This window comes from Gallus gallus, chromosome 2 (assembly GCF_016699485.2).
Source record: "Gallus gallus isolate bGalGal1 chromosome 2, bGalGal1.mat.broiler.GRCg7b, whole genome shotgun sequence".
NCBI classification, from domain to species: domain Eukaryota; kingdom Metazoa; phylum Chordata; class Aves; order Galliformes; family Phasianidae; genus Gallus; species Gallus gallus.
The window spans coordinates 60,753,703-60,781,307 of NC_052533.1; the positions used below are offsets into that span (position 1 = coordinate 60,753,703).

The 27,605-nt window shown below is 40.2% G+C and overlaps 1 long non-coding RNA gene across 3 annotated transcripts in view; it reads right to left on the minus strand.

The window, feature by feature from the left end:
- The window catches only part of LOC112531757, a 54,228-nt gene that overhangs the window by 13,539 nt on the left and 13,084 nt on the right, over positions 1 to 27,605 (minus strand). Inside the window, exons 3-4 of one of the 3 annotated variants that reach the window (XR_003073733.3) lie at positions 15,203 to 15,323; positions 12,920 to 12,969 (exon numbers count right to left, since the gene is read on the minus strand). This is a non-coding gene — a long non-coding RNA (uncharacterized LOC112531757). Of the gene's footprint in view, positions 1 to 12,919; positions 12,970 to 15,202; positions 15,324 to 24,139; positions 27,255 to 27,605 lie in introns of those variants that run through there. The other 2 variants (XR_005855783.2, XR_005855781.2) reach the window with 2 other exon arrangements.

Genomic DNA, 27,605 nt, shown 5'->3' on the forward strand with positions numbered 1-27,605 from the left:
GGCCCAAGAAGGCCAATGGCATCCTGGCTTGTATCAGAAATAGTATTGCCAGCAGAAGCAGGGAGGTGATCGTCCCCGTGTACTCTGTTCTGATAAGGCCACACCTCGAGTACTGTGTTCAGTTTTGTGCCACTTGCTACAAGAAAGACACTGAGGCCCTGGAGCATGTCTAGAGAATGTCAACAAAGCTGTGAGGGGTCTGGAGCACAAGTCTCATGAGGAGCAGCTGAGGGAGCTGGGATTGTTCAGTCCGGAGGAGAGGAGACTCAGAGGTGACCGTATTGCTCTCTACAGCTACCTGAAGGGAGGTTGTGGCAAGGTGGAGGTCAGCCTTTTCTTGTGGGAATACAAGAAGGACTATATAGAGCAGCAGCTGTGGAGCAAGATAAACAGCATGAGAACCAAGGACACCTCTAGAAGAAGAAGGAACAGCTCACAGCTCTGACTGGATAAGCGCCTGCATGAACGGTTGAAGAGTGCTTGTAGAATGCTATGTTGACATGTAAAGGTGGGTGGGAAAGAGGTAGGGGTGGATAGGAAAGCTAGAATGAGAAAATCTGCAAAGGTATATAAGCGATGTAAGAACTTATAATAAAGGATTTGGATCGTTCATATCTGAGTCCGTGCATCAGACGCTGCATCTTCTCCTGTGTAACTAGCAATAGGATGAGAGGGAATGGCCTCAAGTTGCACCACGAGAGATTCAGGTTGGATATTAGGAAAAATTTCTTCTCTGAAGGAGTGGATGGGCATTGGAATGAGCTGCCCAGGGAGCTGATTGAGTCACAATCCCTGGAGGTCTTCAAGAAACCTGTAGATGTAGTACTAAGGGACATGGTTTGGGCAGTATTGGTGAAAGGTGAATTGTTGAACTAGATGATCTTAGAGGTCTTTTCCTACCTTGGTGATTCTATGATTCTATATAGTTTTATTATCTTAGGTTTGTATATATTAAGTAGATAATAAATCTTTATATACTATATATACATACACAGGATTAAATATTGTTTTATCGTGTGTTGTTTTGTTATCAAGTTGGTATATTTTTAGTGTGGCTTTATATTGGAGCTCTCAATCTGTCTGATATTAGATATCAATATACGTTCTGCAAGAACATAGGTCAGGTGAACACCAAAGAGATCCAAGCAGAAACAGCACTTGAAAATCATACAGTGAAATTATTCCATAATACATCTTTATTCAGACTCCCCATGGGACTGGCATGCTGTAAAAGCCTCAGAAAAATCCTCTATTTGAGGGTTAATTTCACCCTAAGGGCTCCGGGAATAACTAGAAGCCCAAATCTTTATGACTTTGTATCAATTAACATTTTTTTACGCTCTTTTTAATAAGAACTTGATGAAAAATATCCTCCTCTACACACTCTATTTGGCACCCAAGTAAGGAGCCATTAATAGTATCCCAACCTTCTTTAAAAAGTGCAACAGAGTAATTTTTTTCTAAAGATAATGGGCTGGAGAGGCAGACGTGCATTCCCAAGGTTCATCAAGCAGAACTGGAGTAGCGCACGTCCTGGGAGGTTGCTCAGGGACTCGCCGAGCACCACAGCTTGGTTCCTGCATGGATCCAACACCACATCCACGGCAGAGTGACATCCTTCAGAGGCAGAGCAGTGGGGTATCACCATCTGCTGCCAGACCTTGTGCCACCAGCAAAGCACTGCTTCAGCAAACTGAGCCAGCAGAGACACAACGTGGCATAAGAAGCAAACCTTTCTCTGCCAGCTCACTTGTAACGGGCAAAGGGAGCAGGACTAGGAGGCCATGAGCAGGCAGAGGAGAAGCAGGTCTGAATTTTGGCAGCAGCAAGCAATTAGTGGCTCATCTGTTTCATGTACCCACACTCTGAAATTCATTAGGTTTGGTAAACTAGTAAAAGGAAAGGACAGCTGAAATGTGTTAGCCTGCATCTAAGCCAAACCAGCCCCCCCCCCCAAAAGAAAAGAAAACAACAAGCATGAGTGAGGTCAGCATGGTGTATCAACAGCTTGAAGCTAGCTCTATTCCCTTCTCGATGTATTCTGAAACTCATTGGTATTTGGACTTTGCTCCTGGGAAAACAGAAACAACAGAATTTCTGAGTCCGTGATTGAGGTCTGGAGGGGACTGAAACAACTAATTTCACATCCATGAATGAAGTAACACCTACGAGTGTTTAACTTAAGAGGAAAAAAAAAAAAAAGAAAAAAAGAAAAAAGAAAAAAAGGATGCTGAAATACCTGTCTGTAAGAAGTACATTTTCTGCTTTGTTTGTTGGGTTTTGGAATTTTCCTGAATTACAGCCACCACAGGACTACAGTCAATCTGAAGAAGCGTAGACAGGACACTTTGAATTTCACATAATGGGGTGAGGGAGAGGGGAATGGTTCTTTCTCCTCAGATTCCCCTCAGTCAGGCAACAGTGAATTCAGGTTGTCTGAGAAGGCAGGCGTGCTGAAGTCACCCCGTCTGGTGGACAGAGTTATCTGAGGACACATTCGTCTCCGTCACTGCAACACATTTTCCCTAAGCTTTAGAACCTCGAATACAGCAAGAATTAAAATAATAATACACCCCCTTCCCCCCCCCCCCCTCCCCCCCCAAAAAAGCACGAGGCTGCATGCTAGCCCTGTAGAAGAAAATATTCTAGTGCAATCTAATCGGTGTCATTTAAGGGAAGAGATTAGGAACGTCAGCATGCCTGCAGCACGCAGCACATCACCAACCACATGCAGCTATGCTGGTGGAGTCAGCACGTGCCTGTCTTGAGCCCACGCTGATCCCATTTGTCTTGGGCTGACCCAAATACAGGAAAATACTGGCACTGGCCCCTGTCAGGATACTTCTGTTGACAAGCTAAGTCACCAGCGCTTTACAAACCACATTTTTCCTGAGCAAAAGCCCTGATTTCTGATTTGAAAAAGGATTTAAGAAGCGGTTGTGATTCATGGGGGTTTATGGATGTTTCACAGAGAGTTTCAAGCGCCGGGACTCTCTTCCCACAACTCCCAGGAAATGCAGTAAGAAATCTCCCACAGGTCATTGATTTGGTGACGATGCAGGAGGGTGACTTGTTGGCCCGGGAAGTGCAGGACTCCTACGGTAGGGCCCAAAGCTGTCCCAAAACCAGAGGACCAGTCTGAAAACGCAGCAGTACCCAGCTGGCACTGCCTTGTTCCATGATTCACTGCTCTATTCCCCACTGCGGGCATGACCAGCGTTACCTTGTGCAGGTCACACACAGCTTCGTTTTCTCTATGCACACATTCGTAGAGAAACAGCAGAACTGGAGGCTGAAGGAACAAAGTGGGTGTGGGGAGACACACCGCTCCCTTTAGGAATGAGCATTAGGCAATCTCTTAAGCCAAAAGCACTCTGAGGACACCATCACGTTTAACCTAAGAACTGTTTTGCATTAATCCCGATTTAGCCACTGAGATTTTCAGCTCTGGCTGGTTCCAGCGAGTAATGGACTGAAAAGCCCTGGGTGAGGCTTTCCTCCTCACCTCCCTCACACAGGATTCACTTCCAAGAGCCTTTTAAATGTCAGTCCTTGAGCAATGGGTTTAATACACAGGAGCTGGTTGTCTTGCACACCTGGAAGGGGGAACCTTCTGCTTTTTGCTTTCCAGCTGCTTTCACTGTTTTATTCACCACAAACGTTGCCTTTAGTGATAAAGCTAAAAAACCCCACCCTTGCTCATTATCCCAACAATATTTAATCCTGACAATACATTCAGTATATTTCATGAAAAGTGCAACCCAGGGACTAATGAGGTATTTGCACGTAAGGGCCATACACAGTAAACGGAGGGCAATAAAAGTAAAGGAAGACTGTGAACTGATCAGCCAGCTGTTAAAGTGATGCAGAGTATGTCTTTTTATATGCACCGTATTATATCCAGATGCTGACTAGAACTGGCTCCTTCAGCAAAGCTTCACCTTAGAAAAGGATAGGTCTCCCTTTGTTATTACATGTTAGCTCCTCACTTTTCAAACACTGATGAGAAGTTCACCTACCTAGCGTCCCCCCGCTTCCCCTCATCATGTAAGGAAAGCACTGTTTTGATTCTGTGTGTGTGATTGTGTCTGCTCCAGCGCTAAGCATGCTATCAGCATGTGACCAAACAGCAAAGCTGACATTTTTGCTATGATTATCCATGAAATGTGTTTCCCACCTCTGATTTACAAGAGCCCTATTCATGAGAAATGATTAATAGCTCACTAGCACTGCCAAAAAGCACATGAATCTAGACATCCTCTACGCTGCTGACATGCTGCTCATCTTGCAGATATGTTCAGATCTCTCTCCTTCTTTTTTGCTTTCAGTGTCTGATCCCCAATGGGCACATGCTTGTGCTGATTAGGCAGTGCAGTTGCTGACTGGGACAATCTCAGGCTTACATTATGGATGGCACCCAATTACAGGTTGCAGAGAGCAGCGTCCTTCCTAGCTTGTACTATATGAGCATGATTATGCGTTAAATGCCCTCTAAATTAACAGGCAGCATCACCAACTTGCCTGTCTCAACTTACTGGTATAACAAACTGTCCCCACTGCCAAATTTTCACTACTCACAGTCAGTCTCCCAGACTGCAGGCTAACAGAGCTGAGAAGAGGCTGAGCTGTGTATGAGCATTCACCTGACTCAGTTCATGCTGAACTTACTCAGCAAGGTTTCATACACTTGGCATTGAGCATGCCTTTAAATGCCCCACTCATACAAGATAAATTTAAACCAGCACTGTCTGAGCTGGAGCCTGTGACATCACTCTCCACCTCCCCACGCTCTGGTCTAATAAAAGTTATTTCACAGTTCTTGAACACCCTTCTTCTGAAGATCATAAAGTGTTTCGCAATTACTAAAGAACAGATCATACCAAGCCTACCCATTTTGTTCCATAATTTCAGCGAGGCTGCTGGCACGGCAAGAAAAAAAGTAAGTGTCTCATCATGCCTAGGATGTGAAGAGAATATCAAGGTTGCAGTGCTTTCCCTACGTGTATTCATTATGACACAAGGCTTTAATTGTATGAGCATGTTCTACTTTACAAATGATACAGGGTAAAACATGCCTTCTCCTTGCTAACTTGGATGCAGATGGGTTACAACTTGCCACCTTCTTTCATTCCCACATTTGATCTGTTATGTTCACTGTTGTTTCAATAACTTATATTGCTTCTTATGCATTTCCATGTCAAATGCCATTTTATCTGACTGCCTCTCTGCTGCACAGCAATAAGATGTAATGGAATATTGGTGGGAAGGTTCAAACTCTACTGCCATAATGCCAACATCTGCTTCTGACACCATCGGCCAACATAATAATATAGGAGGCATTGCTTTTGAATCAGCCCTCATAGTTCTCAGGTAAATATCTGGAAGGGATTGTATCAATGTAAAGGGATATCTTGCCTAGTTGGATGCTCTTTTGAAGTGTATATACTATTCTATTCAACACATACCTTGTCTTTGAGCTTTCCATTAATTTTGCTAAGTAACAGATATGCTTTTTTAGAACAGCACTCAACTGTTAAAGATTGTGTAATGTATGTAATTTTAATTTCTGTCCCAAGGATAAGAAAGTTATTAGTGTTGCTTTTCTGGCCAATGTATCACAAATTCTTTCTGAAATGGAATATTTCATTGTTTCTTGCCATGACCTGATGTCCAGATATTCATCCTGCAGAGCTGTATAAGTAGCATTAGCCCTAGCCTGTATTAATTAGAAAGAAGAATCTGACGTGTACAGGTACCTACTGTGGTCATGCTTCCTGCAATGCTGTTTGCAAGGTATATAAGCACAAAAAGTAAAAATCAAACTGTAACAGCTACTTTCATTGATGATCATGCTCAGGCCTCCTTGTCCAGTGAGTCATAAGCTCTAAAGGGCCTCATTATCTTCATACTCGTAAAACATGCTCACAGCTTGTTACCCTTCTTATTTCTTCTGCTCACACCAAACACTGTATTTGGAATGACTGTCTCAGACTGCATGGCCTAACTCTGCTCAGCCTTTGCTGGATTACTGCCTTCCTATAAGCAGCTAAAAACATGTGTAGATATTCCTATCACTTAGCATGAAGGAAAGATGCTTAGAACGTGTAGTGCCTTTACCCAGGTCCATAACTTTCTACAGACATAAGAACGATCTGATGTCAGTCAAATATAGAATGCGCCATGTTGGAAGGCACTCACAAGGATCATGGTATCCAACTCCTGGCTTCCTGCAGGAAGAGATTCCTGCAGGATCACCCAAAATTCAAATCTGTGTCTGAAAGCATTTTCCAAACACTGAAACTCCAGCATTTTGGGGCCACAACCACTACCCCACCACTCCCCCACGCTCTGGTGAAGAATCTTTTCCTAATACCCAATCCATAAGAACAGGCCTGGCAAAATATCTGCATTTTCCATCAATAACACCTTCCAATATAAAAAATGTAATTCTAAAACAAGAGCTACATGTAAAGTACTAAAGAATTCTTCCATAACACAAGACAAATTTGTTGATTGCTACCCTGAGTGCAAAAGGACATTTTTTTTAACATTAAGTACAAATAATGAATGATTTTTGTCACTCTCATTCCTGTGATGTGTGTGGAGTAGTTAGGACAATGCTATTTTAATCATCCAACTAGCAGAATCAAGGCAAAATGACATCATGTTGCAACCTTATCTACTGAGTATCTACTCACCTCTCAGCTATTCAAATAATATAAATTCTTGGTTTTCCTTCAGGACTGTGCTGAATATAAACTAGAATTGGACAAGTCACACCAACAAGGAAAAATACTGAAGCCCTTTCCGCACATTTTTACCAGTCTCAGCCATTTCGCTGGGAGCACAACATACCAATTTTTCTTACATAACACCGCTTCCCAGTGCACATAGGAAACATTACCAGTGTTGACTCCACTATCTAATTAGAGATTTTCCAACAGCTCATCTTCACTAAGTTTCATAATTACATGACATCAGCAACCCTCATTCAGCAGTTCTGTATGAGACTTCTCGATAGCCATTGTTTATCACACTTCTTTTACGTTCATTCTTATTTCACCATAAGCAGTAATCCTAATAGTTTTCAAATACTACGTTTTCCAAAGATGATGCTTGTTGCTTTCAAGACTCTTATTCAAATAAATGTAGAAAGGAATAAATGGCATTCGCAGTATTTTATTACAGCTATAATCTCAAAGGTAGGAGGACAGAGGGAAGTTTAAAATAACTTTCTATTCTCATGTCCACACAAGCATACTGTCAAATTGCATGTTGGTGTTCTGGTGACAGATGATAAATTTACAAGGTCTCTTCTGTCTGTCTTTGTTTTACTTGTCCCTTTCTCAAGGCTTGGACTATTTCAAGAATTGTTCCACATTGGCTTATTCTATGGCTCACAAATGCCCAATTTAACCAAAGGATGCCCAAAAGAATGATGGGCAGAAATTAGCACTCAACTTGACCTTGTACTCCTTTGGCAGCTGCTGTACATTCATAGATACCACTATGGCTAGAACAACTTCTGGGGAGTAAGTAGCAAGGGGGAGGTGTGGGGAGCAGAGAAGAAAATTATTTTCACAGATTATTTGCCCTAGCTTTCCAAGTTTGATTCCTACTTACTTATGAAAACAAACAGATACAAAACACCCTATGAATCCAGATTATTCACATTAAGACTCAAGATGCACTGAAGCTTTATATGGTACTGTGAATTCTGTGTGTGCTGTTTTGGCCATTTTTAAACCAAAAGAGCAATCTCTTTACCTTAAGTTCATGATGACATTTTGGCAGTAACGAAATTAATGGTTATGAGTACCCAGTAAGACTTGAAATGTAGGAAACAACCATCTCTATCCCTGCTATCATTTTTCATGAGCATGCATTTATGTCTCAAACATTTAATGTGAGCAGTGTACCCTCCCATCTGCTTGGAATATATAAAAGACACTAAATAGAATCCTCCAAAAGCATGTCGAGATTTATCATTTTTCTTTACACATCATCTTGACTCTTATGCAGCTTGATATAAAAGAAAAAAAAATTAAGAATTATCTAACATTATTCCTAAGCTATAAGACCTCCACATGACCTAAACTCTTTTCTTTTCTTAAACAAACCAAAAAAGATCTTTCTGAATAAATTAATTGTAATTAGGTAAGGAAAGCAAAAGTTGGGTGGTTCTGGCATCAGTGGAATCAAAGCACATTCTATTATTTAGCTAATATGAGCGATTCTGTTAAACAAACTATACCTTTGTTCTGTAAATTTTGAAGTTGGGCTTTGGACAGATGTTCCCTGCTGGATGCAGACTGCCAGGGGAAGGTTACAGCCCCAGCTGTTGATCATCACTTCTTCGCAGAGGTTGCTGCTCCCTCACATTTGTTGGCAGAGCTTGCTTATAGAAACACTCCCCAGGCCACTTGAGGTTTCAGTGAGTGGTGTTACTATTTAGACAGTTTAAGCTAACTAGGACAGCTGCTGAAAGAGTTTGTGCCTGCCTACACCTCTTAACTTCCAGTATTCACAAGGCTGCAGGTTTTCATAATTTCTTGCCAGATCAGAAACTTTTCTCACCTTTTTGTGTAACCAGAGATCAAATCCTAAACACTCCTCTTAAATATTTAGCCTTAAGTGCCTCCTAATTAAAACACTGGCAATTGTGTTAAATGTGCTGGCTTTCTGGTGAAGCTGAGATTAAGATCCTTGAATATACTCAACTAATGAATTGTAGCCCTATTTAAACCCTAACGTTCTGCTCTGAATTCAGGTAACTTTTCTACCAAATTCACAATCCTAGAAACAAAAATGAAGTGCAAAGGCACCCTGCAATGCTATGTGACACATCCAAGGATACAGCAGGCAAAAAGCACAGTACAGATCCAGTGATGTTAGGAGGCACCAGGCTATGGACAGAATGCAGTACTTTAGATACTGGCCTGATGTGAAAATGTGGACAAGCCCCTCACCTCTCTCTTCTTTTTGCAGAGTTCTCTGAATCTAAAAAAAAAAATCAAAAACTGCTATGTGTCTATTATAATTGTTATTAATGATATAGGTCTCCTATTCCTTAGCACGTCAGAATGAAAAAAGAAAACACATCATATAAATCAACACGTAATTAGTATTGGTATTTAAATGGTTCTGACTTGAGAATAACGCAAGGTTTATTTTCTCACTCTTTTACAAGTAATATGTATTCATAAGTAAATTTCAATATATCTCCAATTAGAGGATGCATTGAATTTACAACTGTTTTCTGAGGGAGTATGTTTCTCTTGGCAGGATATTGATTGAGTTGCCTAAAATGTCATTCACAGCAGGGTACTTACGTGATGACGCTTCTATCCAAGTAAAATTGCTATGTCTAACACCTTTTTCCTCGTCAAGGAAAAACACAATTTTGCAGACAAAACAGGAAGTTATCTAAGGGTTTAAGAAAAGAATTTGGTGTTTCTTTTTTTTTCAGTGTAGAACTACCTTATTTTCATGCATTTCTCTCCACTATAGCTTGAGCTACTGTTAATACTGAGTAGCAAATCACAAGGGCTGCTCTGAAAGTCATAATCACAGAATTCCCAAGGTTGGAAAAGACCTCTATGATCATCCAATCCAACCACTCACCTATCACCAATATTTCCCGCTAAACCATGTCCCTCAGTACAACATCTAAACGTTTCTTGAACATCTCCAGGGACAGTAACTCCACCACTCCGTGGGCAGCCCATTTCAGTGCATGACCACTCTTTCGGAGAAAAAGTCTTTCCTAATATCCAACCTGAATCTCCCCTTGTGCAATTTGAGGTCATTCCCTCTAGTCTGATCGCTAGTTACGTGGGAGAAGAGGCTGACATCCATCTCAACGCAGTCTCCTTTCAGGTAGCTGTAGAGAGCAGTAAGGTCTCCCCTGAGCCTCCTCTTCTCTAGACTAAACAATTCCAGCTCCCTTGGCCACTCCTCATGAGACTTGTGCTCCAGACCCCTCACAGCTCTGTTGACAATCTCCACACACACTCCACAGCCTTGATGTCTTTCTTGTAGTGAGCGGCACAAAACTGGACACAGTACTCACGATGCGGCCTCACCAGAGCTGAGTACAGAGGGACGATCACCTCCCTGCTCCTGCTGGCAACACTATTTCTGATACAAGCCATGATGCCATTGGCCTTCTTGGCCACCTGGGCACACTGCTGACTCACATTCAGCCAAGTGTTGACCAACTCCCCCAGATTCATTTCCTCCACACAGTCTTCCAGCCACTCTGCCCTAAGCCTGTAGCGTTGGGCCCAGGATATCAGAGGTAGTTGTTGGGGGTATGGCAGCAGAGGTTTAGCTTTCCTGCTGATATCCCATTTTACTTTGTTGCCATGTGACAGATGGCAGCTGAGGGGCAGTCTGACAAAATAGCATCTGACAAAGAAGTGTGTATGAAGCAAAGGTGTGGAATGGAATTGCTCCAAGAGGAAAAAAATGGCACCGTTTAACATTCATTGACACTTGGTGAACATTTATTGAGACTAATGGTAGATGTGAGCACAGTAAGGTGCTGAGTGGTGTACTTCAGGAGTGGTGGCAGCAACTTGAAAGACAAACCATATTTTGACAGTCAGGTACAGCTGTCAAACCATGAAATGAAGAGTGCCTCCATTAGCTTATCCACATGAATTGGTGGACTACAACCAGGGAACTGTGTTTGGAGCTGAATATCAGCTTCATTGTGTTGAAAATGATAGTGGCAACGTTGGAATATTGCAACATTTTTGCCAGGTGTATTTCATGTATGCTCACACAGAAAGAGAAAGAACACGGTTTCCAAGTTCATCAGGACCTACTGAACCAATATAAGGCTGAAAGTGACAGTTTCCTGGTGATGAGATGTGGGGTCACCACTATTAGCCAGAGTCAAAAAAGCAGTCCATGGAGCGGCAACATGTGAATTCCCCATCGATGAACAAATTCAAGACACAGCCGTCAGTAGGTAAAGTGAAGTGCGTTGTGCATTGTCTTCAGATAGGAAAGGGGTGACTCTTCTGGTTTTCCTGGAACCCTGACAAATCATGAACTCTGATCGCTACATCACAATACTGACTAAGCTGAAGGCTCAAACTTCCAGAGTCAGGTCAAAGAAGAAGACAACCTTTGTCCTGCAACACAGTAACACTAAGCCCCTTACCCATTTGAAGACCATGGATCACACTGCCTTGGCTGGACTGTCCTACCACATCTACCATATAAGCCCAGATTTGGTGCCTCCTTGACTTCTATCTGTTCAAGCTGATGAAAGATGGACTGTGTGGGCACATTTTCCCAGCAATGACACCACTGTAGCAGCTGTGAAACAATGGGCCACCTCCACTGGTGCAGATTTTTCTGAATGTGGCATACAGGCTCTTGCTCACTGCTGGCAGAAATGCATAGCTAACGGTGATGATTCTGTCGGAAACTGTGTTTTGTAGTTGAGAATTTGCTCTATCAAATAGCGTTATTGTGCTCTTTGTATCTGTTGTGGTTTCCATGTAAACAAATAGGAGGTAATGCTTTTCAGAGTGACTTAAATATATGTCAAAAATCATACTAAAAGAACATTACAGATACAAAGTCAATCACTCAAAACTGACAACCTTCCAAGATTTCACAGACAACTGTATTTCAGTCCTCTTGGCATGTGCATTGCATGCAGGAATGTGAGTGACATGAGTATATTTTCTCGTAGCCACTTTCTCATTGAGTGGACTGAACAGACACTGATTACTATACACACAGATGTTCATTATTTTGTTTAATTCTAGCTGACCTCTCTGAGGCAACAGATCTTATTTCTGATCTGTTCAAGATTTCCTACAAAGACTGAATTATGAATGTCTGATGACTTTTCTGTCATGCCATCCTTGAACTACCTGAGTGATTTGCAAATACGAAATTAATTCTCATGAAATTCAAGTGATTTGGTGAATGGGATGAGTTTCCCCATATTTTCACAGGTGAAGAGCAAAGGCATAAGGAGACCACACAACAATAATCTGGAAAATAGTAGTTATTAAGTAGCTTCATTTAAATAATTATTGTTAATTTACTTTCCACCATATCTGTTCTATTTCTACCTCCAAATTATTGTTTCTAACTGCAAATTATTAAGTTATTTCTCTAAATTGTTGGAGCTTTGCAACAAATGGAAATACATTTTTTTTTAAGACAAGGGAAGAAGAAACACATTTCTCCTTAAACTTGTTTTCAGGTTAAAAAAAAAAAAAAAGAATTTTTTTTTCTCTGAAGCTTTAGATACAAAAAATTCAGTGAGATGCATTCTCCCAGTATGTACATTATCAGTCCAAATAACACATAGCTGACAAGTTTATAGGCAACCGGACCTTGCGATGAAAAGCGTCAAGCAAGCTTAACTATAGTAGCATTCATATAATTAATATCTCCTATGAAGAGACTGCCTATAAAGCAGATGAGGCAGGCAGTGCAATGACTCTACATACCTACACAAAAAAACCAGGCTGCATTAAGAGGTCTTATTCATTTCTTTGATGATCCAAAACAAACAGATATCAAATGACTTATACCACGTAATCGGTATACAAATCAGAGCAGAGTATCTGAATAAAGTGCAGAGGCAAAAATGAACATCTAAACCCTCTTTCACATTCCCACACATGATGCAGTAAGTTGGTGAATCATAATTGCATAAGGAAGCCTGCGTAAAGAACTTCACTTGCAAACAAACTACTTCTCCCCAGCTAGCTAGGCTCTGAAGCAATACATGACTTTGGCCCAGCCAGTTTTGCTGTGGTGAGTCATGGTGAGATGGTGAGATCTGTCCTGATACAGTCAACAAGAATTACCAGACACTTCTGTAAGTGGTTGACATTATTCCATGAAGGACAAGACATGAAAGGAAAAGATATTGTCTTACTCTGCTAGTGTTTCCAAAGCCAGTTTTTCTCCAACTTGGTTCTTATGCACCTATGGATTGAAAGAGTAAATTACTGTTTTATTATAGTACATTTATTCAACATACCATGATATATTGTATTCCAATACAGATGTAAGAAATCCTTGATGACTTGGAACTCTGAAGTACGCCACTGTACTTCAAAGAATCAGAAAATAATAGTAAAATAAAATATGTCATTAGTTGAATAATTGTTTTATCCCCTAGCCCTCAGGGAAACAGAAGGAAGCATATGAACAGTTAATGTGATTTTATGGAAATGGAGACCAACACATTCAACTAGCTTTTTTTTTTTCCTTATTCAAATCAGAAAAATATTTTTTAGCACCCATTTATGTTTCCAAGATTGTCTTGACATCTGTTCTTAAAAAGCACAATGAAAGACATACTTTTATCAACAAACACTGATAAAATATGGTATATATGCTGCAGAACTGCCAAGTAATAAAGATTTGCATGACTAAGCTTCTATTATGCTGACATATGCAGAATTTAGGAACAAACATTCTTTCTGGTTTGACAACACTTAGAAGAAAAACACTCCTTTCACTCCCCTCTAGGACAAGATGAACAGTATCACTCAAACAAATCAATCTTTAAATGGACATTTAAATGCTGAGTTCTCTTAAGCAGAGACACTTGGAAAGCAACCTTATTATGTGAGCTAAAGGTCACTTGGGATTTGACTCACACTTTCAAACACGCAGTATTTCATTTGGCATTTCTTTACACAGAAACTGCCACACCATTTGGAATTGACATCTTCGAACCAAAGTGTTTAAATAAGCTCCTTCAAGAGCCTTTACAAAACTCCTGAATCTTTGATCAATATATTGGATCTAAATAATATCCAATAAAAGCAAAATATATTGGCAAACATTTTCAAACATAGGTATTTAAGGTTAGTTTTAAACCAATAATTGCCGTTGGCATACTTTGCTCTGGGAGCAGCAACTGAAGGTCTGAAATGGCTTACAGTGACTGACAGGTGCCCTGTTGCCCTGGAAAATATTATTTATTAGCTAAACTTCAGACTTAGATTTTAAAAAGTCGTCGTCTTTCAGAATGAATTTTCTCTATTTGTTTACTCAGCACCTTACACTGTACTGCACAATATATCCCAAGCTAGATTTCAACACAGATCACAATACAATGTAAAGAAAACGAAACTCTGGGCTAAGGCCCCCACTGGTAATAAGGCAACATTTCCTTCCTGGACACCTAATCCATACCAGAACCTACATATATAGCATCCATCTACTCAAATGGCCATAAAGTGAAATGTAAGTATCTCCCACCAATCTACAACATACAGAGTTAGACATATCTCTCTCATTTCTATTGAAAAACTCAGTCTACTTTAAAAGATAAAGCTGCCAGTTGCAAAATGTTTTGAAACTGGCTACCAGAGTACATCATCTCTTACACCTTGTGCAATCTCCCAGGTAGGGTGGACAGTCTGAAGAAGTCTGCAAGAAAGGATTCCAGGGAAAGCTTATAAAGTTCCCATGCGGAAAGATGCGGAAGGGAACTAGCACTCGTCCTCTAAATTACTATGCAGGAACTAGCTGGAGAGAGAAAAAGGACTGTCCAGTATTTGAGCCGAACACATGAGGAGCTACTCCAGACAGTACAGGTTTGCATGCTGCGCTCATGAGTTACACACATCAATCTCCAGCTCTTGCAAGGAACTAAACAGACTTTGGATGGTGAGCCCAGCTCAGATGGCTATTGCAACTATTGATAAACAAATTCTTCAGGTTACGAGAACTGTATTTAAAGCATGTAGGTGGGAGGGAGAGGCTACTGCCGAACAGTTTGAATGCACTGCTAGTGCCAAGGCACATCTGACATCTTCTTGCTGTATTCTGGACAAACTTTCATTGATAGTAATCACTGGCAGCAATTTGCAGCTTAGTTCTGTAAGTAATGAACCTTAAACGATTGTGCTATCTGCCTCCTTCCATCTGTTTACCTCTTCCCACTCCCTCCCTCTCAGAAAACTTACTGAGCTGTTGGCCAACCCAAATTAGGGATTGCTCTGAGGGAGAAACAGGCAGAGCTCAGCTGTTACACTTGGCAGCAAGCAATTGGCCAGCTCGTACTGGGCATGCATGGAGCTGAGCTAGACAAAATATGTGCCCGGCTTTATCTAATGGCATGCTGTAGAATAAATGGGGAAGGGTTATGATAGTGCTCTGAGAGGGAAAGGTACAAAGGATACACCAAGCCAACCAAAAGCACCTTTTATGAGTTCCACTGCTCACAGACTGTCTTCATTCAAGTGATGATTCGATTCTCTCCTGTCCATTCTGTTTGCATTTGATGTGTGTCCACTTAAACCACTGGTGACGTTAGAAATGCACTGGGAAAAATGCAATGACAAAGAAGACACATTTGCTTTTCTAGTCACCTATCAGAGGTGACCTGAAACCAAAAGATGGAGATGGCATGAGAAATAGAAACAAAAACAGCAACAAAAATAATACATATCTAGCAAAAGGAAGTAAGCCACAGAGCAAATCCCTCATAAGAAATTATGCAGGCACATACAAAACCAGGATTATTTTCTGCTTGTGTTTTTTACTGCAATTTGCTGAGAATAATAATTTCCCTTAAAACTCATCAGTTACTATCAAGTATTTGGAAGAAGATACACATTTCCCTCCTGTCTCTTCGTCCCCTTCCAGGACAACTCTCATCAAGTAGGGAATCCTTTGTACTAAGATTTTGGCTGAGAAACCCCCACTCATAAGAAAATCAGATTAATAAGAATGGAATTAGCCTATGAATTAATAATTTGGTAATACTGTCTTCCAGATTAATGTCTCTTGGATTATCTGACGAATGCTGCAGTTAACTAACTTTCTTTTGATCCTCCTACAAGGGAAAATAGAAAGGATATGATGGCGGGGGTGGAAAGATAATTATGCTCAAGGAGATGAGAGTATCTCATCCATAGTAGGAAGGTGAAGCTCAAATAGTTCCTTCACAAGACTCCTACTACCACGTAGTGATGCCAATGTGAAGTTGTTTAGCCAGTTTCAATTTAGTAAGTGTTCTCATGCTCTTGCAACACCTGGCATATGGTGAATTTACCCAGACTTGTAAAAAACAGTGATTCATCGTTAATCATTCAGAAAAGAGTCAGAGAATCAAGGTGAAGCTGTATTTTCAGAAAAGCACATCTACACTCTAATTTTTATCTGTTTTATGAGAGAGAAATTGCAGGTGAGGTTGAGAACAGAATCTAGACCATCATTTATTTTACAAAACTTGGGGGAGTGACGTTTACTTACACCCACACTTAGTCTCTGCAGTATTATGTGTAGTGAGCTACGGAGATTCAGTAAGTGACCCCACAGTTAGGAAGATCTTCTGGCATCAACTGTACACTTTTCAGTGGTGTACTTTGTCTAAAATGAGTAACTTTATACACTGGCTGCATTGGATCTGCTCTATTTTGCACTGTACAAGCTGAATTCCGATTTCATGGTTTGAGGTACATATGTTTTTCACTGAACATGCACAGCACCTATCCCAGAAAAATACTAATGCGTATTTGCATAAGGAACATTTCAAATAACTTTTTAATTGAAAACTTGCCACTTTCCTTTCCCACCTGTAATTTTCCACAGTTAGATCTCAAGGTCTGAATTTCACACTTCAATAACTCAGATGGGCTATTTTACCATTGGAAAAAAAAAAAAGGAAGCAGCAGCAGCATGTTAATTGCTCATCTTGTTTAAAATCTCACCTTGTTTAAAATAGCTTCAGTGCAGCTCCAAGCTTAGCATAAGTGAAGGTCAGACCCAGCAATCCCTGCCACTTTCTTACTGTCTCATCAGCTCTCTCTAGCACCACCAAAGAAGAAATCTAGAAGACAAGCCAGCCAGTGTGAGGTTGACCCTATGGGAAAAGCGGAGCAGATGGGGCAGGCACAGCACACAGAGAATAGGTGGATTAGGGAGGAGGATGAGTAGGTTTTTGATGAGTTAGGATGCAGTTTGGAGGGAGCACGTAGTGGGAAATACGGAGAGATTACCTAGGAAGTGAAAGCATGCATAGCAGTGTAATGGGAACCTGAAGTGAAAGGATGAGCAAAACCATCTATCTGTTAAGCACTGAAGCAGAGAACCTGCCCTGTGCTAACCCTGGAGTAGAACAGACAGGTACTCCAGCCTCGTTGCTATTCCCTGTGAGAGCATAGCATTTCTGTGCCAAGTTATCAGTGCATCAAAGGCTCAAAGCAGAGCAGTTGCCAGGCTGCCCTTGGGAACAAATGCAATAGCACCAGAAACTCTCTTAAAAAGGTACGAGCCTTGCACTGGGAAAAGATCAGCTCCCAAGAGACTACATGTCCATATGCAGCAAGTACAAAATACAGAGCTAAGGATTAAAAAATCTTGGATTATTTGGGCAAGTCCTCATGAATTCTGGGAAGCTTTGGATGTGAAGCCATACTTTGCTGGTCTCAGCTTACTTCTGCTATGAATCAGTAATGGAGAAACATCACCAAAAGTTAAACAATATTGTAAATCCCATTGCTGGGCTCCTCTTCATTACTGCACAGTACAAATGGCAGCAAAGACACTGCACAGAAATGCCTAATTTTTTTTAATAGACTTGAAATTGTTTTCCTCCCCCTACTTCATCAGTTACATTAATAATACCATCAATATGCCAGAAGACAGACTTTAAGTGATATCATAGCTTATTTTCAACAAATTAAAAGATGCCAATAAATTAAGGTATCGTATACAGGCCACGTATAAAGTTCACCTAGGCTTGCAAAAGTGCTAGTAAAGATGACTACATTCAGTTTCCATGTGCAGAGCACTGGCTGTATTTCTTTGTATTTTGTTAACAATGCAAAATATTGAGGGCATTGTTTAAACATATTTTCCAAGCAATACAAGAACAGTTGGAAAATGAAGAGACAGATTATGCGATAGGGACAAAGTTTACGTTTACATCAATTATTCACACTGCACCTCTTGGTTCTCTGGAAAATGTAGAAAGCAGGCAAGAGTTACATGGGGCAAGACAGCAAGAAACACATAAGGCTGGGTTTGTTCAAAATTGCTTCCACAAAAGAAACAGCCATAGGACTACCCAATCTAGCCTCACATCTGCTTCCAATTTTATAGTCTTCTGTGTCTTTGATGAAAATCCAATTTTTCCCAAAAGGAATTGCAGCAAAGTTGTGTAAAGAAAGGTCTATTGATAAATCTAATGGACCTTTTAAAGAGTGTGATGCTTCAGGGGTTTGGGGGTGGAGGCAGAGGGAATTTGTTTGCCTCATAATGTTGTGTTGCAGCACTAAAGCTCTCTTTCTAACGCAAGAGGCAGTCTATTTGGCAGCTTATTTAGAGCAAGACTGAACTAGAGCCTCCAAGATAGCTCCTTTTTTGTCACGGTCCCTAAGCATCTTAGGAACTCGCCTCCAACTAAGAACACGCAGTCTGAGATTTTTTTTACTGAATGTCTTTAATCAACGTGAGGTAGTGCATGTCCAAATTCACTTGACACCAACACATCCTCTTGACACCCTTTCCAAAGAAAGCAGCAAACAAATAGAAATATTTCAATGATAAAAAGCGGTTATTTTATTATGCTTCTTTCGTAGACACTCAAGAAAATTCTTTATCCTACAAAGAGCTCTACTCAGCTTTTCTGGTTACGTTACCCCTACCTATGTGCTAGTTCTCATTCCAACAACTTATATTGAGGAACTCTTGGCCCTTTCAAAGCTAACAGAGTTTTGCCACAGAACTCAGCAGGGACAACACACACACTGCTTCCATTTCAAGGCATTCAAAAACTTCAGGGTCTTATCTGCCATCAGCCCAGTATTTTCCCCTCTACAGCCTTGTTTTTTGAAACGGAGCCTATGCCTGACAGGCAACAACGATCCTACAAAAGCATACCTTTGCAGGGCAACATGAAAGGTACTACATATTGCCATCCAACATAACTGGGCCAGAAATATGACTGGCGTAAGGGTACAAAGTAACACTGAAGTCAGACGACCTGCGCCCATTAATGTCAAGGCTTAATTTCAACCACTGAAAAGTGAACTGTCAGCTAAACTATGCTCTGTGAACTCTTGTGGGATTTCCTGCCTTCTTAAGTTACTCATGTGCAGTTTACCTATGAGCCCAGGCTGCATGAAATGCATTTCTAGGGACACGGGATAAACTACCTACATTACGCGCTGCCTCCACTGTAAATATATATACATTTATTTATTTGTTTATTTATTTATTTATATAATATGCTTTTAGTGTAAAAGCACATCTATCCCCCTAACTCAGCTGTGTAGAGGAAAGGTATGGTGCTCTCTGATGAGAAAGGAAGACCAGGTGAACAACAAAACAAAGGCCTCAGCGGCGATCTTCCCTTTTTTTCTAATGTAAATCTACAGAGGTTGTGTAAGTCAACCTGCTGCTTAAGCGTGACAAAGAAACATCCAAACAGCCCAGTAACTTTTTCTTTTCTGCAGCCAAGACAAAGCCATTAAGGATGCGATACTAGTGCTAATTTACTTAACATAATTCCTTATTTGAGCACCTGTCTGGGGGTATGCGGAAGCGCTGGGACTGGATAATCCACTGAATGATCTTTAATCAGACAGTAATATTAGGTGCTAATAGCTCTGATAAAGGGATGTTTAACCCAACTGTTAACACAAAGGCGTGTCTACCACAACGACTATTTCAACAATGCATTTGCCAGTCTCATTAATTAAAACCAATTCCTTGCAGGCCACAGAAAACACAAAGTAAGCCCACATGGAAAAATGTCTAGGTCCTACCATGACAAATCACATAAAGGGAAAAAAAAAAGAAAAAGGAAATTATCCCAAGGCAATGAAATTTGTCTCAGAAAATATACTCTTTGGAAATTCTCAAATTGTAAATTCACAGCAAAGCTAAAAAGGCTTTTAATAGAGTCTTTTAAAAGTGTAACTATATATCTGTGGTTATGTCTTGTGACTACATACTAGTCATTAAAAGCCTCTAATAAGTCAAATACAAAGCACTGAGCTTTGCTAAAGGTCCCGATGTGACGATTATTTACATATCATTCAGATAAGTGTCCGAGATTAGAGCGGTTCAAGTGAAGCAGCAGAGTTTGTAAATCTCCTAGACAGGCTGGAAGGATTTTCTGCTTTTTTTTTTTTTAATCTCTAGAGTGTAAATAAATCTCATCTATATGTTTATCAGGCTAAGGAGAGAGAGATTCTTAGCACCCTACATACAACCTTCAGGCATAAAACTTCCACCTAGTCCAGCTGGAAGATCTTGATTAAGATCTTGATGGCTTATTCTTCAAAAGCTCTTAGTTCTCTGAAAAAGGTTTGGGTTTTCAAATATACTAAAAGGAATAGAACAGTAAAAAGAATATGGGGAAAAAGGCTCTACTTAGGCACATTAGATCTCAAACGAGTCCCCAAGAATATTTTTGTTTAGGAGGTAAAGTACAGCTAGTTCAACTCCCCACTTAATCTCCTGGAGACTGTGAGTAGGCAATCATAGAAAATCATATTGGAAAATATGAAGATATTAGACGTGAACCTAGGTCCTAAAGCTCAACTCAGACGTGATAGTACACACTTCCATGCCAAGACCTGTAAGAGTCAGACCCTGAAAGTGGTGAAGCAAAGTGTTACCACGTAAGTATGCTTCAGCTATGTGCAATGCTCGAAAACTCTTCTGGAAAAAGCTGAGCAGTGGACATGAGTTTCCAAGATTCATATTTTAACACTTTCTTGCCAGATGGTCAGTTGCTATTATGTACGTCTATTTCCAGGGTTGAGAAGAATAAAAGCCTGGTCAGTGTGCTCTAAGTAGCCCTGCTTCAATAGATGGTTTGGATAAAATGGGTTCTAGAATCTCCTTCCAAACTCAAATGTCCTCCTAAAGAAGGTGTTAGTCCAACTATTAACACATACTGACCTACCTTATCTAGGAAATCAAGGTAGGAAAATAAGTTGATAACTTTTGCTGAAAATGATGTATCAACGTTCCTGGGGCTCCATTCACTTTTTCCAAGTTAAACCTCACCCCAAGCAGTTAGTTTGGAATGTGAGAAATCTTTCCTGACAGGAGTCTTGCAGATCTTTAGCATTATCTTAATACAGTTTTGTTCAGTGAATTATTTATGAACTTGATACTCTTATTGATCAGCACAAGGAACTCCCACAAAAGTCAACTGGACTTTGGTCAACTGGTGCTCATCAATACCAACATTTAAAGGGATATTCCTCCTCTGGTGCACATGGAAACTGCCATTAAAAATAATGAGAAGTTATTCCATGCATGGAATTATCTTGCTAAAAATCAGGAAAAATAAGTATCTCTTTTTTATTACTGCTTTTTTTTTTTTTTCCCTAATTTTGTTATGTAGTTGGTTTTTGGGTTTCCTTTTTTTTAACATTTTACTCTTCTTTTTTTTTAAACCCCAATTTACCTTCTGCATTACTGAACATTAGTATGACCTCTGGTTAATCTTTCTCTCAGGACATAATATGGTCTCTGAATTTATTACCACGTTCTTCACCATACAGACTTCTATAGTTCCTCTGAAAATGCATTCATTCTGGAATCACTACTCAGTCCATAAAACAGAATAACTGTTCTAGGACTTAAACATCATAATTATTTTCAAATACTGTCCATGGCGGAGATTGTTTTGTAGAACAGTTTGTCACGTAGCTGTGCCAGTTAGTTTCCTCACTGAGGTATGTCCAAAGCTTAGTCAGGCAGAATTTTAAAAACTCATTAGCAGAAAGCCAGACTTTATTGTTTTATTCAGGTTTACAAGTCAAGCACATCCTGGTTCTCCTGTAAATTTATGGCCCAACATTCTATGAATTGTAAATCACTACATATAGAATTATATTAGCCAGGCATTGGACTGAGCTACTTTATTGTTGAGAGGCAAATTCATTTCATACTGAAGATGATTCTTTTTCCCAAGAAAATGCATTGAAGCCACTGGCACTGAGAATTAACAGAATCATTATATTTGTCAATAAGGTCATGCAAGTGTTGATGCCTTCTGGAAGTAAACTTCTGGTAGCAACGCTGATATCATTCATTAAAAAGTAATAGTATTTTAGAAACTTAGAAAGCATCACAATTTTCCAGAGTACATTCATTCAAGAACAGTCAAATTACATACTCTTTCTTGGTATCAAGTCACTGCTGGTAAATCATGACTGGACTAGTATGACCACAAGCAATTATCTACCATGAATCTGTACTGAAACACTTCAAATAGCAGATAACAGATGCCATATTCAGACAACTGCTGATCACCGTGGCACAAGGACTTAGACATAGAGCCTTTCATTGACATTTAAGTGAACCATGCCATTTAAATTGGCGGATGTTCTCTCTGTCACTTTCTCCTTGGTTTTTACCAACATTTCAGACCTTGCCAAATTTTCTACGAAGCCCAGCAATAGACAGATCAAAAGCTTGACTGGCTTTTTGCTTGAACGTTCATTCAAATGCTTGTTTTGTACACAGGGAATAATTATTATCTTTCAGAAGAAAAATCTCTTATTTTCTGTGTCTCTCTGTAATACCTCCTCATTTTCCAGAATGTTTCTGACATTGCATGTACTGCCATTCTCATATAGATACTGTCATCAGCAAATCTGGTCATGCATGAACTTTTTCCAGAAACGTGCCTAGTCTACCAGCATCATCAGAAAGCAGGTGCAACACTGTTCAGGTTAATGAATACAGAGGCACTAAAAAAATAAGAACTGTGCTTAAAGGAGTGTTTTCATGAGGTTTGCACCGTCAGTGAACTGTCCCTTGCCTTAAACTGCCACAACCCCAGTTTTCCTCCCTCTGTGGCACAGAACACAAACTGCTTGTAAGAACATCTGAAGAATTTTATTGAGCTCTGGCTACTGAAAAAACTTAGTAATGCCCTGTTTTTTCTTGTTTTTCCCATGGCTCATTTTGGTTATGCTGTGTACTATTGATCCTAGGCTTTCCATTAGAGTTCTCAACCAAACATATTTTCTCTTTCAGAGACTTGTTAGAAATTTTCAGATGCACCAACTATAAGAGAACACAAAAATTATAGTGCAGGAAGATGCATAGTACCAAATTATTCATTTTCTAATTAATTCTGAGGGCAGAAGATACATATCTTTTCAGATGCAGCTATATCCATTAGAAGGTAAAATCCTGTACAATTACAGGATTTCATCTGCTTTACATCCAGTTATAAACTTCTACTCATCAAAAAGTAACATACAGTGAGGATGAGTGCATGAGCCATACTTGTCATAGAATGAATCACAGAATCATAGAATGGCCCGGGTTGAAAAGGACCTCAAAGATCATCTAGTTTCAACCCCACTGCAACGTGCAGGGTCACCAACCACTAGACCAGGATGCCCAGAGCCACATCTGGCAAAGCAAACTTGACTGGCCTACCTACAGTCTTGTTTCTGGATTTTGTAACTGGAAACGCTGGTAGAAATTTTCTAACAGAGTTAAACACCCTAGTCAGAGACTAAGGATAGCAAGCTTCCTGGTTCTCCTGGCATCATCATACCAGGTGGGCAACTGGAGGATCTATGTTATTTTTGTAAATGATAAGAAATGCCAAGTGTGGAAATTGTTTAGAATTTACCAGATGCAGCATTGCAGAACATACAGCAGACAAGGATATTCTAGCTGTAGAGTGTGTGTTTCTCCAACTCAAGATGAAAATGTTTCCTGAAGTCAAGCTTTTCCTTTTCTTACTTAGTTAAAGAATACAGCAACACTTAGCTTTCTAAAAAGAAAAGCTTCATTGACTGCAGCGATTGTAAATAACACAAGTAACACTTTAAATTACAGTCCACACAAAACCTTCTCTCCATAAAATCCTTTGATGGCTAACTGGTGATGCTAAACTTCCTGATATACCCAGAGCATACCCCTGAACCTTGTTCCTTCGTGCTGTGAAAGGGAGCTTTTTCAATCCCGCCAAATTCAATTGTTTTTGTGAGTTCCTGGGCTTTTATCCCTCTATCTAAGGGAGTCCCAAAGGCTCAGCGGGAGACAAAGGCAAGGTGCTTTGGGCTAAAGGTGCTGGCATTTTGTCAACAATTCCTAGGTGGCAAATGAATGCCTTATCTTAAGTCATTCTTTCCTATGGCTTTTTGGGGGGAGGGAGGGCGGGTTGTCTAGCTGCTGGCTCCTTTTCCAGAAGCTTCAATGAAGTAAAATCAACACACTCCTACAAAAGGTAGGGCAACATGAGGTGTTCCTACATTATTCCAACACCTCAGCAAAAGATTCTACTTTCTGTAACCAAATACCAGACTTCTACAAGTATAAATGATGGAGGTGCTGGACTTGTGATCTAAGAACACCCATGCCCGTGGGAACTACCAGTGAAATAGCAAACTAAACCACTGAAGATCACGGTGAGATGCACTGTGATTTACACAGTCTACTCCATGCTTTGGCTGTGATTTTAATAGTTTTGATTATACCTGTCCCTTTTGATTTCTAACGTGTGATTTTCATAATCCTGGATACATTTGTGTGCAAATTGGTATCACTAACACACAGAAGTTGAGTTGAAAGCTGCCACTGTTTTTCTAAGAGTATATTATGAAAACCACTTTCTTTTTTCCCATCCTGAACAACAACAACATCAACACACACACACATATATATAAATATATATGCATACACGGGTAAGCACTGAGGAATCTTAGTACAATTCACCTGTCCTCTATCTACTAGTTGTTTCCATGAAAGATAAATTAAGAGATCTATGACTCTATCTTGACATAAAAACACTTAATATAAATATTAAAAGTAGAAAATACACCTCTGGCAATACCTTGTGGTAGCTTAGGTGTCTGATTTTGATTCTATAGCTTTTAGCTTTTAGTCATTTTGTACTGCAGCATATTCCTGGTAAAGTGCCTATATCGAGCTGCAGGAGTAATTTTGAAATTTTTATTCATGCTCGTGGAAAAGAGTCTATTTCTAGCCTAATTTAGTACCCATAATTAAGACAGTAGTTATATTCCCCAAAATATACCAATAAAAATTACATCATGACTTATTTTATCATAAAAGAAATACAAATCAAGACGTGGATAGTTTACACATAACTGTAGTTATCCCTGAATCAGAATGATGTTTATTTTACCATTTTTTTTCTATCTGAGATCTCAGTTTTTCATAGGACTCCGCAAAATCAGTGTTCCTGCCCTGCTTCTCCTCTTTCTTTGACTGCATAACTGCCTTATATAAAGTGATATTTGTATGCCAGCAGGTAATATGTTTATGGAGTAGTCACCCAGATCTGACAAGTACTGTAGTGTATTTCTTTTGAAAATTGCCCAAGGTGGGGTTATTTTGTCTGGTTTGACAAACTGTATATGTACTATCCACATTACGCTGTCAGATCTACCTTAGGTTCATCAGTATCTTATTACTGATGCTGTTGTTTCTAAATCTAAATACAGAACAGAGAAAGCAAACAAACATACAAACAAGCCTATCTTTGTAATAATTCTGAAAACAAAGCCCAAAACAATGTGCGACAGCCTTGAGTGATTTCTCTTTTTATACAATTGTGTTCTCATCCTTCAGAGAACAGAGAGGGGAGATTTGAAAAAGTGCTAATAGGCCATGAATTTGCAGCAGTGTAGTTCACAGCTAAACACACACTCCCACTTCAAACTCAGGCAGGAAAAATGAGGGCACCACAGAAGTGAATTAGAAATCGGGCAAACAGTCCCAGCAACAATCAGGGCAGTAGCAGCTTATAAGATCAGCTTCATTTGGCAAGATGCCCATCATACCATGACTTAACAGGGCCATTGCGAGAGGATATCTTATGGCTTACAAAAAAGGATGGAGCAGACAGTGGTGGTAAGGAAACAGAATAAAAGAAACACTGCCCAAGTTTATGTTGAATTAATTTGTTCTACGGAACAGCGACTGCAGACTTTTAGGCCTTTTAAATGTGTAGAGTTTATCGGTAATTTATTTTTGACTGTAGAAAAACATGCTCTCTGGATCAGCTGTGCTACTGTGAGGGATTACTATTGCAAGCCACCCCCACCCTTTTCCTGGCAGTTTTGTCCCCTCAAATCTCCCAGAGCTGCTCATGTGTGTTCTCCAAATGAGTCTGTGGTTCCACGACAGTCTAATCTGATCTAAACTGGGGCTGTCGCAGTCCTTCCATCCCCAGCTGCTGTCCTTTTCCATGCCAGCAACAATGCTTGTCTGGTTCCACACCAAAATGATTCAGAAAACACAGAACACAAAAAAAATTGTTAACACATCCCTAACATTTCAGTTCCCTGTGGATTCAAACAAGCACCAGTGCTGGTGTCAGAGATGGAGTGGGGATACACATGATGTAAAGCAAGGCTGCAGCAGCTCTGGTAAAGTCATCTCATAACATCTTGGAACCACACTCCAGCACACCTATGCTGATCTAACTCTTTCTGTCTGGCTCAAGTTCTGGAGTGGTGCTAAGAGCTTCCTCATCAGATCAGGAGTTGCAGCCTCACCTTGCTGACCAGACATACCTGGATTTTGTCCTCTTGTGAAAATGGCCCTGTGTGATCCATTCAGATCTACAGAGAATTCCTGTTGTTTTGCTTTTTTTGGTTTTTTTTTGTTTTTGTTTTGTTTTGTTTTGTTTTGTTTTTTGCAGGAAAGGTACTGATCAATGCTTCTCTCTGTTGAGTAGCTGGGGGAAGATCCTCCGGGAAGTCGAGCTCCCAAGCATCCCACAGCAACCAGGACATGCTGTGATGAACCATCAGGATCCAAACCTGATCTGACAGATGATTTGATTACAAAGAGATGCTCAGGAAAGAAGATGGTAAAGGGCCAGATCAAAGCCTTTCTGGACTGAAAATAGAAATAACTTCCCTTCTTTTCTGAAGTTTACCAGGCTTTTCTTCAGACCCTGACAAGTCGGGTAGCACATGAACATCATTGCATCTGATGTGTGCATGCTATTACATTTAGGAACACAAGATAACAAATGGCAAGCATATGATTTACTATCTCCAAAAGTCACCTGCTCTTTCCAGTAGTAACCGTGGAATAGTTTAGAGTGGAAATTGTAGTGGTCAAAACCTAGGATATTCAAATTAGCCACTAGAGATGGAGAATATCTCAGAAGTTATGTCTTCCGTTTTGATCCTTGAAAGGTGAGTTTTATTGCCAGCTCTTCCATGTTCCTCCCTTGTCACCTTAGTTTCACAAATACTAAGTTTTGTTGGACTGGCATATGTCTGTAAAGAGTACAATAGTGATAGGTTAGCTGATAGATATGTGAAGATTTGGAGGTGCTCTAACACAGACAGGTGGGGACTATATAATGTACATGAGAGAGAAGAGGAGTCTTAATTTCAAAGAATGAGAGAGGAAGGACTGTATTCACCAGGAAAAAAAGTACTTTGGCTTCTGAGGAAACAAAGAGAGAAACCAGTTCAGTTAGAAGAAAACCCTGAAGCCACATCTAGGTGCCAGACTAGGTACTCGGAGGTGAGTGTGTACCTGCAGGTTCCCAGCCTGTGACATTTCACTCAGAGCAGAACATCTGAATGGCTGGAGTGATGTGGCCTAGGAAAGGACTGGGAGTA